The sequence below is a fragment of the Centruroides sculpturatus genome, unplaced genomic scaffold (genome assembly GCF_000671375.1).
Source record: "Centruroides sculpturatus isolate CEXI.00-Female unplaced genomic scaffold, Cexi_2.0 scaffold1730, whole genome shotgun sequence".
In the NCBI taxonomy this organism is placed as follows: domain Eukaryota; kingdom Metazoa; phylum Arthropoda; class Arachnida; order Scorpiones; family Buthidae; genus Centruroides; species Centruroides sculpturatus.
The window spans coordinates 997-19,025 of NW_019385854.1; the positions used below are offsets into that span (position 1 = coordinate 997).

General features: G+C 26.6%; 1 long non-coding RNA gene across 1 annotated transcript; it reads left to right on the forward strand.

Moving 5' to 3' along the window:
• Positions 1-5,990: 5,990 nt before the first annotated feature.
• Positions 5,991-17,729, forward strand: LOC111642534. The gene is made up of 5 exons (XR_002759568.1): positions 5,991-6,072; positions 8,617-8,656; positions 11,106-11,179; positions 13,909-14,012; positions 17,226-17,729. It is a non-coding gene; the product is annotated as an uncharacterized LOC111642534 (long non-coding RNA).
• The last annotated feature ends 300 nt before the right edge of the window (positions 17,730-18,029 follow it).

Sequence of the window (18,029 nt, forward strand, 5' to 3'; positions counted from 1 at the left end):
ATTAGGGTGCATTCTCATAGCATACCTTACTAAAACATAGTTAAAAATAAAAAAATTGCATCTAAAATAGTACAGTAGAAGCTGAGTTTTTTAGGATAAGCCTTAGTTCTCTCCCTCTCCCCCATGGGGGAATTTCCAAAAATCCCTTCTTAGTGTACAGTACATTCTCGTAATGTACCTTAACTGTGTACGAAATTTCAACTTTCAACTCCTAACTGTTTGGGCTCTGCACTTATTATTATTATTATCATTAACCCATCTCAATTATATTATAAGATAAAGTAAAATGAATTAAAAATAGTTTTATAAATCAATAAATATGACATTGGAATGTGTAGCATTCAAATATCATATTTACTTATTTATAAATTTTGATACATTAAGTAAAATTATTTCATTGCAATATATTATTCATGCATATCACACTAACATCAAATGATTTTTCCTGTATTTGGCAAATGTGTTACTATAATTCTAATATGACCTTATTATATACATAATTAAAAAATAACTTTACACATTTTACAATTATTTTGAGTATTAGGATTATAACATTTAAAAATGTGTTTTAATTCATTTATATAGTTGCATCAAGTAGCTACCCTCTACTCATTGGATCTTAACAGAGATGGAGATAATACAATTCTTATTAAAACAAGGTAACTACTTTGAAATTATTTATACTGAATTTATAAAATGGCATACATCACATTAATGTTACTGGTAAACAGAAATAAGTTTCCTGAGTGTAAGAAAAATGGATAAAACACAAAAATTTTATTCAATGAATGAAATACTATATGTAAGTTTCTACTTTGAATGTTTGTGTTTTATTCTTTCATCTCACAGCCAGAAAACTGATTTCTATTTACTGCTTTATTTATATACTTTCTTATTAATTTTTATACATAATTTTTCTCCAAGATTATGATAACTTTTCACAAGAATCATGCAGGAGCTTGGGTTGGAAGAAGATGTTTTAATTTCCATTTACAAAACTTGGACTAAACTGTAAATGGTCAGTCATAAAAGTTTATTATTCAATCCAACTTCCTGTATTACTCCTCTCAGAAAAATTAATGAGAATAACCTGATTTAAAATGTATAAATGAAGGATGATGTATTTTCTAATGATGTTTATTATAATAAAAACAAGGTAGCAGAGGTATATAATTTGTAAAAACTTCAAAATTTTAAAATAATGAAAAGGATTTTTGTTACCATTTATCACTTACAAAAGTTTGACTGATTTTTAAACAAATTTTACTCTAGATGTTATTAAAGTTTGAATATTTACTCATTATGATTTCAGAAAATACAATATCACATTAAAAATGTACATATTGTAAAAAACCAAGTAGCTGTAATCAAGTTCTTAATACTTGGAATAAATTTCAAAAATTTTTTAAACGTCTTAAAATTTCTATTTTTTGGATTGTGCCAGATACTAGGCTAAACTGTTTCTTTTTTGGTAGAAATAATAGGAACAAATATAGAATTTTAAAAAAATTTTAAATTTTTAGAATTTTGTGACAGTGGAGGATCATTTCACCTAACATTATATTTTTATATCAAAGAGTTTTTATCCCTGAAGATGAGCATTAGCCTTTGAAAGCACTAAAATTTATGGACTTCATAAAGTATTGTTCAATAAAATGACATGGCTTATTATTGTTTGAAATTTTTAAATTGGAGCTGTTAAAAAATATACTACGTATTATTGAATGTTTTGTATTATATTCACTTTATATATAAAGTATTAAGGTTATCACTGCTGAATTAATATATATTTTTATAGATTTCAAATGAGCATAATTTAAAATTAAGCACTTTATTACAATTAGAACAGGCTTTAATTGAATTTTGAGTGTGTATGAATAATAATTTGCATCCTTGTAAAAAAAAAGACAAGAAATTATAATTGTTAAGAGAAATATGTTTTTTGATAAAATCAAATACAAGTCTCCCTTGTTTAGCATGGTTTTGCTTAACACGTGAAATTAATTATGGCAATCCCTTTATATGCATGACAGAAGTTTTAATTAACATGGCTTTATCAGCTGTTGTTACTTAACATAGATACCATATTTGATTAATGCAATTTTGATATACACTATAGCATCGAGGGATTAATTAACCACATTAATCAAGGAATTGTACTTTGACAGAAATTTTAAGTGAGATATTACAATTAAAAAAAATCAAAAGATGGATATTCCATACTATTATTTGCCTACTAAAATTCAACAGGCTTCATGGGATAATGATTTATAACATAGTTTATAAAAATTATGCACTTAATGATCAAATTTGTAATACATCATATAAATACATTAGTGCTAAGAGTAAGTTAGGCTAACTACTACTGCATCAGTTTGCTTTATTCTGCTTGTTTGTTCTCATTTATAGCTGATTCTGTCCATAATTGCAGAAATGACTAGGTATATGCAAATGGCATACTTGAAATTATATACTTTGTCTATGAGCAGTGAAGTTACAAATATAAAAATAATTAGGACAAATTTAATTATATTGCTATAAAAAACAGTTATATTTTGATATAAAGTCTGAAAATCTTTAGATGACTTTAGCATCTTTGCATCTGCATGATTTAAAAACATCGAACACTCCTTGACCATGCTAATTATAAGATATTTCACGTGAAAAAATCAATGTTGTTATAAAAATAATGAAAGTGGTATTGTTTATATTTATTAACTTTTATATTAAAATTCCACAATAAGCTTCCAACAATATTAAGAATATAGTAAAATGGCATACTTTTAAGATTATATTCAGAAAAACTTCAAAATTTAAACTTTTGTTAGGCAGAATGTTACACATAATATAAATAGAACTCTATTTTCAAAAATATTAAGCATGTAAAATGTCATTTTTTGTTATTAATAAGAAAAGAATGTTTTATGTGTGAAAAAACATATTTTCCTATAAAAAATTAATTTTTGTATGTTTGTATTATTATTTTTGAATCTTGATGCTGCTTTTTATTATGAATTCTCTGAAGTTGAGGCTTTCTTCTTCATTTTAAAGTCATTATTTATCATTTGTAATTAATTCTTTTGGATCCTTTGATGTAACTTCTCTGTAGTGTTGGTCATTTCTAAATCATCAAATCCTTCTCAGCTAATTTATTAACTACAGTTTTCTACTCTGATATGCTTAATTAAGTTTGGATTTCTATAATCGTTTTCATCAAGAATTTATTGTTGATGGAGACTATAAATTTAACTTAAATTTTTCTAATAGTAAATAGAAAAATGATGGCAAATTCTCAAATACAGGATGCACAATTGTGAATATTTTGTTATGCAGATTGTTTTGAAAATTCTATTTCTGTTTAATTTTCATTATTATTATTATTTATTAGGCATACAACTCAAGCTATAAATATTGATCCTGCAGTAAGTAGGTCATTTGTAGGAGATATTAAAAGAAGACGGAGGACTCCTCCTGTTGGGCCAGTTGTTCAAGGTAAATATAATTTAGTTTCCAAGTATTTGAGAAAAATATATACAGTGAAACTTTTGTCGACCACCTCCAAAACATAGGAAAATTGATCATCTCAAGAGGATAACAAAAATATAATAGATACAGAGTATTGTATACAATACTATGTCCAATATTAATAGTACTATATATTATAGTATTATTGTGTCAGTGGCGTAGTGAACATAACCGGGGCACAACACTTTATTGGCACCCCTCCCCCTCCAGAAACACATATAGTTTATCTTGAAGACCATTTGGGCACCCCTCTGCGAGTGGCGCCCGGTGCATGATACACCCCCTTGCACCCCCCTCACTACGCTACTGTATTGTGTAAAACTACAAAAGTTACTTTATAGCCAATGCAGCAAATCTATTTAAAAAATTCTATGTAATGATTAACACTGTACTGCAATAACAGTTGTACTATATTCAAAGAAATGAAAAAGTTTATATTAGCATATTGTGTTAAATGCATTGTTTCTGAGGTATACCCATTTTCAGTTTTTCTTTTAACAATAAAATATCTGTATTCAGTTCAAAATGATTATGTTTAATCAATTCAAATAGTACAGTGTAAGGTTACAACAGTGAAGCCAAATTAAGAAAATTACTGACATGGTAGATTTTTCAGAGGATATATTCAAAGGGTATACTGGTATCTGTTTTATACTCTGTTGAATATCTACAGTATCATGAACTGGAGTACAAATCATTTAAATGACTTGGGTGGAAGTTTAGGGAATTGTGATCCAGAGACTGTTTGGGCCAAGTTGTAAGTTTCTGCACGGCCGATTCAAAATCCATCTTCCATGATTGAAGTAGTAAGAAAAATCCAAATAACATATTTAACAGTAATAATGTGATCAGCATCATATAATACATACAATTGTGCATCACCTATGGGATACTGCCAACACATAAAGGGGATAAACCTTGGAATAGAGTCAAACCTTGGTTTTCAAACATAATTCATTCCTAAAAGTTGTTTTATAACTGATTTGTTCTCAAATAGAAACAAATTTTCCCATAAGAAACAATACAGAAAGGATTAATCTGTTCATGACCCCCAAAATAAAGACTTTTTTTTTACTATTTTTGGTTGTATTTCATGCTAAAAATGCCTACAAATGCAATGTAATATTGTATATGATATGATATAATATTGTATTATATATAATAAATTTTTGTTATTTAATTTGACTTAACAACCTTTAAAGACAAATTCTTGGATGCCATTTATTACATAAATGTCAATTAACATGGCTTTTATTAATTTAATGTAAATTCAACTGTAACACATTCAATGGAAGTAGTATTTTTCCCGCATGCATATTGAAATCTAATTTAAATAGAAACGTCATCAATGATTTATGTCATGACATCTAGTGACACAGACAATCTCATTCACACTAACTTCTAAATCAGTAGTTGTGTGGCTGATTGGTCAGGCCATCGACTTTCTTTAACATAGAAAATATAGGGAGTTGACCATCTGTATGTCTCTAATCTGTTGTCGGCTCTTGCCACATAGCTTGTTCAGCAACTGAGTTATTGTACAGCAACTGGGGAAAATATGAGTTTGAAATTCTGTTTGTGAACTGATTTGTTCAAAAACTAAGGTTTGACTGTATATCATTTTAAACCATGTACATACATAAATTTTTTCTTTCTTCATTTTAGTAAGTATAGTATGACTGTGAAAAGCTAGCCCACCATTTTTGTAACACTGTATTTATATTGAAAATTTTAAGTATATAAAATTGACATTATGAGCAAATATAAATTAATATAGGACATAGAACAATGTTATAAGCTTTTTATATTAAAAGTACATTTGTCTACTTTATTTTAGGTTTCTTTAGTTACAAGATATATTGTTACAAGATATATTTAGTTACAAGATAACTGATGAAATAAATAATATATTGAACATACTTTGGAATTATTTCAATCGACAGTTTTAAAATTTTAAAAAGAAAAATAAAGTTTAAATCTTTCAAGGACTAACTTTCTTAGTAAATAAATAAAAATGTTTAAAGGTTAATTACTTTAAAATTTATCACTACTGTTAGAATGTGTAAAATAGTCAGACAAGGACTTTCTACAAAATTTTTTTTTATTTCTATTTTCCTTAATACATAAAAACTAAGAGAATTATTTCTGGCATTGTAATTAATTATAACTATAACTGATATTTATGGATTTCTCTATTTCATATTTCTGTTTGAATGTTGTAAGAGTTACATAATTTTATTAAAGAGTTACTGAGTGAGTGAAAAGTCTTGATGGNAATATCAAAATTAAAAATTTGAAATAGGTTTATATATTGTGCTCCGCTTTATAACAATAACGTCATGCAGCAAATTTGATTTGCAGACTCACTCAATTAACAGAACATTTTTAAAAACACATCATTTACATTCAACTTGAAGAAGATCCAGGTGAAGGATTGAAAACTTTAGTTGTTATCAAGATAATAAGCTACTGGAAAATTGTTTAGAAGGTTATACAAAGAAGATTTGGAGTTATTGGAGTAATGAAGATTTAGAATTGCTCTTGATGGTAATTTTGTATAAAGTCAACTTAATTTCTGTTTTTCATAAATTAAAAAGCAATTAGAGCAATAGTTTTATCATTGAAAACTAGGAAAACAATTTTGATTGTTTTAAACAATTCATGTAGAAATAACATTGCAAAAAAACAAAAATAGCCATTCAAAAAAAGTCATTTTGAATGGATATTTTTGTTGACCATTTGAATGAAATTTTGCAAGAATTGGGCAAAAACTCCACATTCGCTGAGTACAACCTGCCATGTACCAAGCCAAAAACTGGATCCTTCTATATGATAATGCATGGCCAAAAACTGGTGCACTTGTCTCAAGGTGTGCCAGTTTTTGGCCAATAAAGAGATAACTGTACTAGATCATACCCTCTATTTACCGGGTTTTGCCCCTTGCAGACTTTGCATTGTTCCCCAAGTTCAAAATGGCACTTAAGGGGCAACACAACATTGACCTAGAAAGTATCCAGAAGAATGTGATGAGTGTCCTCGGCACTGTAACTTTGAAAGAATATTCAAAATGTTTGAATGGCTGTACAAGTGTTCCAAAACATGTATCGATATGGGAGGGGATTACATTGAATAAAACAAAAATTTCATTTAAATATCTTTTTTGTTTTTTTTATATTGGAAAAATCCAGTTTTCTCCTGACTGCATGGAGTATATACTCTATCTTTATTATTGGAAGTAACTCCTTTGTGTACATGCATCTTACTGAGTAAGCTATCCAGAAAACAAAATCAAATGGTAATCTGCACTATGTTATGAACCAGCTCTTCTAATGAAAGCATGACTCATTTTCATACTATCATTCAGGATAGAATATTATTTTCTCATTAGGTCACTATAATAAACTGTATTGATGATTACATCCCACTTTAATTTATATATTACATTTAAAGTTTTTGAAGGAGGTTGGAGCAAAACAATATTCTACTAAACTATATTTATATTTTTCAAAAGACAGTTTTTTAGGCTAGCAATTATTAAAAATATATTTTTAATAAGGATTGTTGATTAGTAAAAATGATGCAATTTTAATCAGCTTCTTTTATCAACAGAATAGAACAAAAACATCAGTAGCATAATAAAACAGTCAGATTTATTAAATTGCTAAACAGCTTGTGGCTTCAGTTTCAAAACTTCACAAAAAATTGAGTGGAAGTACAAGTATCCTTCGTACAACATGTTACTTCTGCAACACTGTTTTATCCCCATACAGCACAACTTTTGGTTTCACACTAACACAATTTTGGAAATCATTCGTACAAAATTTCACAATTTTTAAGTGTAAACTTCGTTATTCGATATTTATTTTATTCAAGTAAGCATGCAAGTTGTCTCAAATTTGCCTGTGGATTTTAGAATACTGAAATTTTTAAATTATTTTGTGCTTTTCGTCAGGTTTACTTTAATGAAAACTGATAGGTCAAGGAAGAAAAAATTTGCACTAACTTTCTTATCAACCAGGTGTTGTTGTCATTGCATTCAGACTTTAGCCCTTAAGATTGTCAGTATGTTTTTTTTTTATAGATTAATCTTCATATTTAGTAAAATTTACTTAAACATTTTTAGGTAAGTGTTGTTAAACTTTTTTTAACTGTAGGTATTACTTACCTATGAATGATTACTTCATTTGTAAAAATGATGAATGAAATATGGCGGTATTTTGGTAATCGAATACAAATTCAGATACACTCAGTACATGACTAAACAGACACGACCTGCTAGAATAAATTTTCAATTAATATTTATTTGTCACCCATAAAAAATTTTTTATAAAAATAAAAAATATGAAAATGTTGCTGATATTTCTGATCAAGTTCAACAAAAAAGCTGAGATGATGGCGATACTTTGTAAAAAGAAAATGTCCTCATTTAGCTAAAATTCATATTAATGCATAATACAGTACTTTTAATTGTGATTGTTAATTAATTATTGATTGCTTTAATAAACATATTTCTCTTAGTAACAAAAAAGAATAGTATACTTTTACTAACTTCTGGAACATAATCCTATGTTTTGCATCAGTCCTTTGTTTTGTATAGCACATATTTGCATAACATGACACATTTTCAGAATATAACTATCATGTTATATGAGGGATACCTGTATTATTATTCATTCTACATATTTATTGCATTATTTATTGAAATAAGTTCAATAAATGATTTAAAAAATAAATAAACTATAAAAAGTAAGTCTGTTTATGATAAAATAGTTATGGCAATTTCCACAGAACTATAGAGAGAATAAAACTAATTTCAGCAGTAGTCTACAAGAAAATGTCTTTTATTGTTGTTACTTCATCAATTGTGGAACTATTTTATCATGAATATGGACTTGTTTTTATAGTTTATTGACATTTTATAATTCAAAAGTGAAATACCAATTTTACAAATGTTGTTTGTAACAATATTTGTAATTTTCATTATAAAAAGTTAAAATACATGTTAATACATTCATAATAAATACTATAATATAATTATAAAAGATATATATTTATGTAGGTATTTATTATTATTATTATTTTTTTTTATAGATTGTGTTTACGTCACTTACAACAGAAAGAATACGAAGAGGTACATTGTGATTATATAATGGGTCATATAGATTTAGGAACACAGAATATTCAATATTCTTCTAAGTCTGGTTTTAATAGTATGACATAATTTGGTGATGAACAAAAATTTTGTGATATGCCAGTCTATTTTATAGTATGTTTGCTTAAGTGGTAAGGAATAAATATTTAATATACTTCATCAAATGATGAAGTTTAAAATTATGATTAAAAACTTTTTAGATTTTTTTCTAAATTTTAAAATACTTCGAAAATTTTTGAAAGTTTTAAATAGAGTTTTTTTTTAATCAATATTTACTGCTTTTGTAGAAGTTATGCATTAAATTAAATTAAAAATTAATTTAGGTAAAAAAGTAAATAGAATAAATAAATTGCAGAATTAATGGATGGTAATTTTTGGAATTATTTATTACATTTTTAAACATGTTAAAAAATATCACTTAAATTAAAAAATAAATTTATTATGTTATATTACAGACATGGACAAATGCAGCTCTTTTTGAGTTACATGCAGCTCTTGCTGAAAGTGTTAATTTCTGTTTTTTATTATTATTTTTATTTCCACAATTTTGTGAAAATATGTTTATTAAAAAAATTCAATATTTTTAAAATATTATATGTATATTATATAATAAAATTGCAGTACAGAACTGTGGTACAGAATAAAAAAGTACAGAACTGCAGCTCCCATGCTTTTTGCAAAACCTACATTTCGGCTCCCACTGAACTCTTGCTTGCCAACTCCTGTTATATTAAATTTCAGATTAATGTAAGGGATTTAAGTATTAATAATTATACAAAATGTAGATAGCATTTGTATAAAATGTAATCTTTAAAGAAATTAGGCAAAAATTTATAAAATTACAATTACATTAAATTAATTTAATAAAAAAACAACAGCTTCAACCCTGATTTTTGATCTGCAAAATTATCACTATAATAAGGCTAAGTTAACAATTATGGTCGATGGTTAAACTGCCATATCAAATTATTAACTTAGTTTTTTTGTAGCTCAATAATTTGGCAAATTGTCTGGCTTTAATTTGATAATACATTTGATTACTTTAACTGAAATTATTTTGATATTATGAAGTGTATTGTAAACACATGAATAATATAAATATAATATAAATTTTCATAATTAGAAAAACATTGACAGCTTTATTTATTATCAAATTTTATGAGAAGTTAATGTAAGAATAACTCATGTGAAATCAAAAATTAGCAAATGAAATTATATCACTAAATAATATAATGAAATTACCTATAAAACCAAACCTGATTAATACAGCCAAATTCTTATTGGACCCAATAAGAATTTGGCTGTATTATTTGAAACTAGCAGATGAGCCCTGCATTGCTCAGGCAAGTAAGTTAATTCTCATTATAATAGAGAATTAACTTACTTGATGATAACCTTACTTGAATAAAATGATTAATTTTAAATTCTAAAATCTAAAAAACTTGTTTGAAACATTATATTTTGAATTTTTCAAATTTGGAGCCAATTCAAATATTTGTTCGAATTTGTTTATTTTGGATTTATTATTTTTGGGTTACCCAAAGAGTGGAAATGATAAAAATGTTTATTAATTTCCAAAATGTATACTATATGTGCCACTATTTACTTTTCTTCTTTATTATTTACACTTTATACTGACTGAAACTAACTCTCTCCTCCTCTTCCCTCGGGGTGTGGAATTTTCAAAAATCCCTTCTTAATGTGCATTCTCATGGCATACATACCCTACTAAAATGCAGTCAAAAACACAAATCATATCTAAAATAGTACAGTAGAAGCTGAGTTCTTCAAGGTAATCCTTAACCCTCTACTCTCCCCTGCGGGGAATTTCCAAAAATTTCTTATTAGGGTGCATTCTCATGGCATACCTTACTAAAACATAGTTAAAAATAAAAAAATTGCATCTAAAATAGTACAGTAGAAGCTGAGTTTTTTAGGATAAGCCTTAGTTCTCTCCCTCTCCCCCATGGGGGAATTTCCAAAAATCCCTTCTTAGTGTACAGTACATTCTCGTAATGTACCTTAACTGTGTACGAAATTTCAACTTTCAACTCCTAACTGTTTGGGCTCTGCACTTATTATTATTATTATCATTAACCCATCTCAATTATATTATAAGATAAAGTAAAATGAATTAAAAATAGTTTTATAAATCAATAAATATGACATTGGAATGTGTAGCATTCAAATATCATATTTACTTATTTATAAATTTTGATACATTAAGTAAAATTATTTCATTGCAATATATTATTCATGCATATCACACTAACATCAAATGATTTTTCCTGTATTTGGCAAATGTGTTACTGTAATTCTAATATGACCTTATTATATACATAATTAAAAAATAACTTTACACATTTTACAATTATTTTGAGTATTAGGATTATAACATTTAAAAATGTGTTTTAATTCATTTATATAGTTGCATCAAGTAGCTACCCTCTACTCATTGGATCTTAACAGAGATGGAGATAATACAATTCTTATTAAAACAAGGTAACTACTTTGAAATTATTTATACTGAATTTATAAAATGGCATACATCACATTAATGTTACTGGTAAACAGAAATAAGTTTCCTGAGTGTAAGAAAAATGGATAAAACACAAAAATTTTATTCAATGAATGAAATACTATATGTAAGTTTCTACTTTGAATGTTTGTGTTTTATTCTTTCATCTCACAGCCAGAAAACTGATTTCTATTTACTGCTTTATTTATATACTTTCTTATTAATTTTTATACATAATTTTTCTCCAAGATTATGATAACTTTTCACAAGAATCATGCAGGAGCTTGGGTTGGAAGAAGATGTTTTAATTTCCATTTACAAAACTTGGACTAAACTGTAAATGGTCAGTCATAAAAGTTTATTATTCAATCCAACTTCCTGTATTACTCCTCTCAGAAAAATTAATGAGAATAACCTGATTTAAAATGTATAAATGAAGGATGATGTATTTTCTAATGATGTTTATTATAATAAAAACAAGGTAGCAGAGGTATATAATTTGTAAAAACTTCAAAATTTTAAAATAATGAAAAGGATTTTTGTTACCATTTATCACTTACAAAAGTTTGACTGATTTTTAAACAAATTTTACTCTAGATGTTATTAAAGTTTGAATATTTACTCATTATGATTTCAGAAAATACAATATCACATTAAAAATGTACATATTGTAAAAAACCAAGTAGCTGTAATCAAGTTCTTAATACTTGGAATAAATTTCAAAAATTTTTTAAACGTCTTAAAATTTCTATTTTTTGGATTGTGCCAGATACTAGGCTAAACTGTTTCTTTTTTGGTAGAAATAATAGGAACAAATATAGAATTTTAAAAAAATTTTAAATTTTTAGAATTTTGTGACAGTGGAGGATCATTTCACCTAACATTATATTTTTATATCAAAGAGTTTTTATCCCTGAAGATGAGCATTAGCCTTTGAAAGCACTAAAATTTATGGACTTCATAAAGTATTGTTCAATAAAATGACATGGCTTATTATTGTTTGAAATTTTTAAATTGGAGCTGTTAAAAAATATACTACGTATTATTGAATGTTTTGTATTATATTCACTTTATATATAAAGTATTAAGGTTATCACTGCTGAATTAATATATATTTTTATAGATTTCAAATGAGCATAATTTAAAATTAAGCACTTTATTACAATTAGAACAGGCTTTAATTGAATTTTGAGTGTGTATGAATAATAATTTGCATCCTTGTAAAAAAAAAGACAAGAAATTATAATTGTTAAGAGAAATATGTTTTTTGATAAAATCAAATACAAGTCTCCCTTGTTTAGCATGGTTTTGCTTAACACGTGAAATTAATTATGGCAATCCCTTTATATGCATGACAGAAGTTTTAATTAACATGGCTTTATCAGCTGTTGTTACTTAACATAGATACCATATTTGATTAATGCAATTTTGATATACACTATAGCATCGAGGGATTAATTAACCACATTAATCAAGGAATTGTACTTTGACAGAAATTTTAAGTGAGATATTACAATTAAAAAAAATCAAAAGATGGATATTCCATACTATTATTTGCCTACTAAAATTCAACAGGCTTCATGGGATAATGATTTATAACATAGTTTATAAAAATTATGCACTTAATGATCAAATTTGTAATACATCATATAAATACATTAGTGCTAAGAGTAAGTTAGGCTAACTACTACTGCATCAGTTTGCTTTATTCTGCTTGTTTGTTCTCATTTATAGCTGATTCTGTCCATAATTGCAGAAATGACTAGGTATATGCAAATGGCATACTTGAAATTATATACTTTGTCTATGAGCAGTGAAGTTACAAATATAAAAATAATTAGGACAAATTTAATTATATTGCTATAAAAAACAGTTATATTTTGATATAAAGTCTGAAAATCTTTAGATGACTTTAGCATCTTTGCATCTGCATGATTTAAAAACATCGAACACTCCTTGACCATGCTAATTATAAGATATTTCACGTGAAAAAATCAATGTTGTTATAAAAATAATGAAAGTGGTATTGTTTATATTTATTAACTTTTATATTAAAATTCCACAATAAGCTTCCAACAATATTAAGAATATAGTAAAATGGCATACTTTTAAGATTATATTCAGAAAAACTTCAAAATTTAAACTTTTGTTAGGCAGAATGTTACACATAATATAAATAGAACTCTATTTTCAAAAATATTAAGCATGTAAAATGTCATTTTTTGTTATTAATAAGAAAAGAATGTTTTATGTGTGAAAAAACATATTTTCCTATAAAAAATTAATTTTTGTATGTTTGTATTATTATTTTTGAATCTTGATGCTGCTTTTTATTATGAATTCTCTGAAGTTGAGGCTTTCTTCTTCATTTTAAAGTCATTATTTATCATTTGTAATTAATTCTTTTGGATCCTTTGATGTAACTTCTCTGTAGTGTTGGTCATTTCTAAATCATCAAATCCTTCTCAGCTAATTTATTAACTACAGTTTTCTACTCTGATATGCTTAATTAAGTTTGGATTTCTATAATCGTTTTCATCAAGAATTTATTGTTGATGGAGACTATAAATTTAACTTAAATTTTTCTAATAGTAAATAGAAAAATGATGGCAAATTCTCAAATACAGGATGCACAATTGTGAATATTTTGTTATGCAGATTGTTTTGAAAATTCTATTTCTGTTTAATTTTCATTATTATTATTATTTATTAGGCATACAACTCAAGCTATAAATATTGATCCTGCAGTAAGTAGGTCATTTGTAGGAGATATTAAAAGAAGACGGAGGACTCCTCCTGTTGGGCCAGTTGTTCAAGGTAAATATAATTTAGTTTCCAAGTATTTGAGAAAAATATATACAGTGAAACTTTTGTCGACCACCTCCAAAACATAGGAAAATTGATCATCTCAAGAGGATAACAAAAATATAATAGATACAGAGTATTGTATACAATACTATGTCCAATATTAATAGTACTATATATTATAGTATTATTGTGTCAGTGGCGTAGTGAACATAACCGGGGCACAACACTTTATTGGCACCCCTCCCCCTCCAGAAACACATATAGTTTATCTTGAAGACCATTTGGGCACCCCTCTGCGAGTGGCGCCCGGTGCATGATACACCCCCTTGCACCCCCCTCACTACGCTACTGTATTGTGTAAAACTACAAAAGTTACTTTATAGCCAATGCAGCAAATCTATTTAAAAAATTCTATGTAATGATTAACACTGTACTGCAATAACAGTTGTACTATATTCAAAGAAATGAAAAAGTTTATATTAGCATATTGTGTTAAATGCATTGTTTCTGAGGTATACCCATTTTCAGTTTTTCTTTTAACAATAAAATATCTGTATTCAGTTCAAAATGATTATGTTTAATCAATTCAAATAGTACAGTGTAAGGTTACAACAGTGAAGCCAAATTAAGAAAATTACTGACATGGTAGATTTTTCAGAGGATATATTCAAAGGGTATACTGGTATCTGTTTTATACTCTGTTGAATATCTACAGTATCATGAACTGGAGTACAAATCATTTAAATGACTTGGGTGGAAGTTTAGGGAATTGTGATCCAGAGACTGTTTGGGCCAAGTTGTAAGTTTCTGCACGGCCGATTCAAAATCCATCTTCCATGATTGAAGTAGTAAGAAAAATCCAAATAACATATTTAACAGTAATAATGTGATCAGCATCATATAATACATACAATTGTGCATCACCTATGGGATACTGCCAACACATAAAGGGGATAAACCTTGGAATAGAGTCAAACCTTGGTTTTCAAACATAATTCATTCCTAAAAGTTGTTTTATAACTGATTTGTTCTCAAATAGAAACAAATTTTCCCATAAGAAACAATACAGAAAGGATTAATCTGTTCATGACCCCCAAAATAAAGACTTTTTTTTTACTATTTTTGGTTGTATTTCATGCTAAAAATGCCTACAAATGCAATGTAATATTGTATATGATATGATATAATATTGTATTATATATAATAAATTTTTGTTATTTAATTTGACTTAACAACCTTTAAAGACAAATTCTTGGATGCCATTTATTACATAAATGTCAATTAACATGGCTTTTATTAATTTAATGTAAATTCAACTGTAACACATTCAATGGAAGTAGTATTTTTCCCGCATGCATATTGAAATCTAATTTAAATAGAAACGTCATCAATGATTTATGTCATGACATCTAGTGACACAGACAATCTCATTCACACTAACTTCTAAATCAGTAGTTGTGTGGCTGATTGGTCAGGCCATCGACTTTCTTTAACATAGAAAATATAGGGAGTTGACCATCTGTATGTCTCTAATCTGTTGTCGGCTCTTGCCACATAGCTTGTTCAGCAACTGAGTTATTGTACAGCAACTGGGGAAAATATGAGTTTGAAATTCTGTTTGTGAACTGATTTGTTCAAAAACTAAGGTTTGACTGTATATCATTTTAAACCATGTACATACATAAATTTTTTCTTTCTTCATTTTAGTAAGTATAGTATGACTGTGAAAAGCTAGCCCACCATTTTTGTAACACTGTATTTATATTGAAAATTTTAAGTATATAAAATTGACATTATGAGCAAATATAAATTAATATAGGACATAGAACAATGTTATAAGCTTTTTATATTAAAAGTACATTTGTCTACTTTATTTTAGGTTTCTTTAGTTACAAGATATATTGTTACAAGATATATTTAGTTACAAGATAACTGATGAAATAAATAATATATTGAACATACTTTGGAATTATTTCAATCGACAGTTTTAAAATTTTAAAAAGAAAAATAAAGTTTAAATCTTTCAAGGACTAACTTTCTTAGTAAATAAATAAAAATGTTTAAAGGTTAATTACTTTAAAATTTATCACTACTGTTAGAATGTGTAAAATAGTCAGACAAGGACTTTCTACAAAATTTTTTTTTATTTCTATTTTCCTTAATACATAAAAACTAAGAGAATTATTTCTGGCATTGTAATTAATTATAACTATAACTGATATTTATGGATTTCTCTATTTCATATTTCTGTTTGAATGTTGTAAGAGTTACATAATTTTATTAAAGAGTTACTGAGTGAGTGAAAAGTCTTGATGGCTTATTTTGTATTAATTAAACCTTTGCCATAAAATTTAAATCAAGAAATTCACATAGCTAAAATATTTTATTTGACATAAATCATACAAAAATGATGGATATTCAAATTTTTTTTTTAACTAAAAATCATTTTTGAGTCATTGATCTATTTAAATGCTTTACATCATAATCTACTTATTGTAATCATGGATAGTATTATTGGAATTAACACATACAAAACATTTAATTTAAAATACACTTATAAAACTTTGCTATTATAATCAGTTTTGTAATTTTATTATCTTCCTTAATAATAAATAAATGAAATGAAATGTTATTATTATTATCATGTATTTAAGCTGTTTTTTTACTGTTATATACCTTAATGTATAGCTAATAATGCACAAGTGTTAACTATATCGTATTATCGTAATTAGTCGAAAATAGTACATTAAATATTAAATGTTGATTATATGAAACAAATTTTCTGAAATTAATAAAAAATATAAATCTCACCTGAAGGTTTATCCCATTGACAAGTAACAGAATGCATGAATCTATGATGATAGTAAAAACGTAAAATCGTTTTATTAAAGTTATCATTAGTTAATTATTTTTGTATAATAATAAGTGTGTTAATTTTGGAAATATACATATATTTTAGATATTAAAAATTATAATAATAATTTTTATATTTCACATATTTAAATTAATTGTAAGATTTTTTATTAAAAGATATAATTTTATTTTAGGAAACCAAACAGATTAGATTGGAAATTTTTACTCAAATCATTATGTCCAAGTCATTTATGGCTTTGGAGTTTTTATCCAAGCTAATTTTTTTGGTTATCTTAAAAATTAATGATTTTTTAGTAAGGAGTTGTGTTTAAAGAGTATTATCAATAATAATTATTCTACTATTTGAAGGTTTTGTTGGTGAAACATCAGGGCCAATTCCAGAATCAAATCTTGGAAATATAATGTTGAAAAATATGGGTTGGGAACCAGGAAGCGGATTAGGTAAAGACGGACAAGGGATTCAAATGCCGCTTACTGTATATATTCGATCTAAACATTACGGACTGGGATACGGCTCATCCGGACAATCGATAACGTTAACACCTCCTCCTCCACCTCCACCTTCTCCGCAACCAAATTCCAGCGGCGACACCATTCCCGAATTCTTGGAGATTGCAATGCCAAATTCACCTAACGATACAGAAGTGTTCCATCTTAACGAAAATCTCGAAAATGAGAACATTGGAGATTGACAACCGTTACACTAATAAACATGCAAATCTACTTGGATTATTTTCATCAGTACTTTGCTTGATAATTGATATCTATTTTTGCAAAGAAGTGTGCATGTTATAATTTACAGACTGTATTCTAGGACAAGATAAGTGACCCAGGAATTTCAAAATGAAAAAATAAAAATAAAAAAAAATAATAATAATAAAATTTTTTAGAAGGACAATTATATTTTTGTATTTTTTACATGAATGTTTCATGTAACATACTTGAATCATCAAATTTTCTTTTTTTTTTTTTTTTTTTCATNACTCAAGAACAGAATTCTTTTCCACGGGCATCTTTTTTAAACGAAGGTTTCGGAATCTTCCGCCTTCAGAAATCAGTTTATATGTATTTTATATTTGTTTGTTTGTAAAAAATTTTGTATAAAAGTATTTATGATATTTAATGACTTAGATCGCATACCAGTTAAGTTAT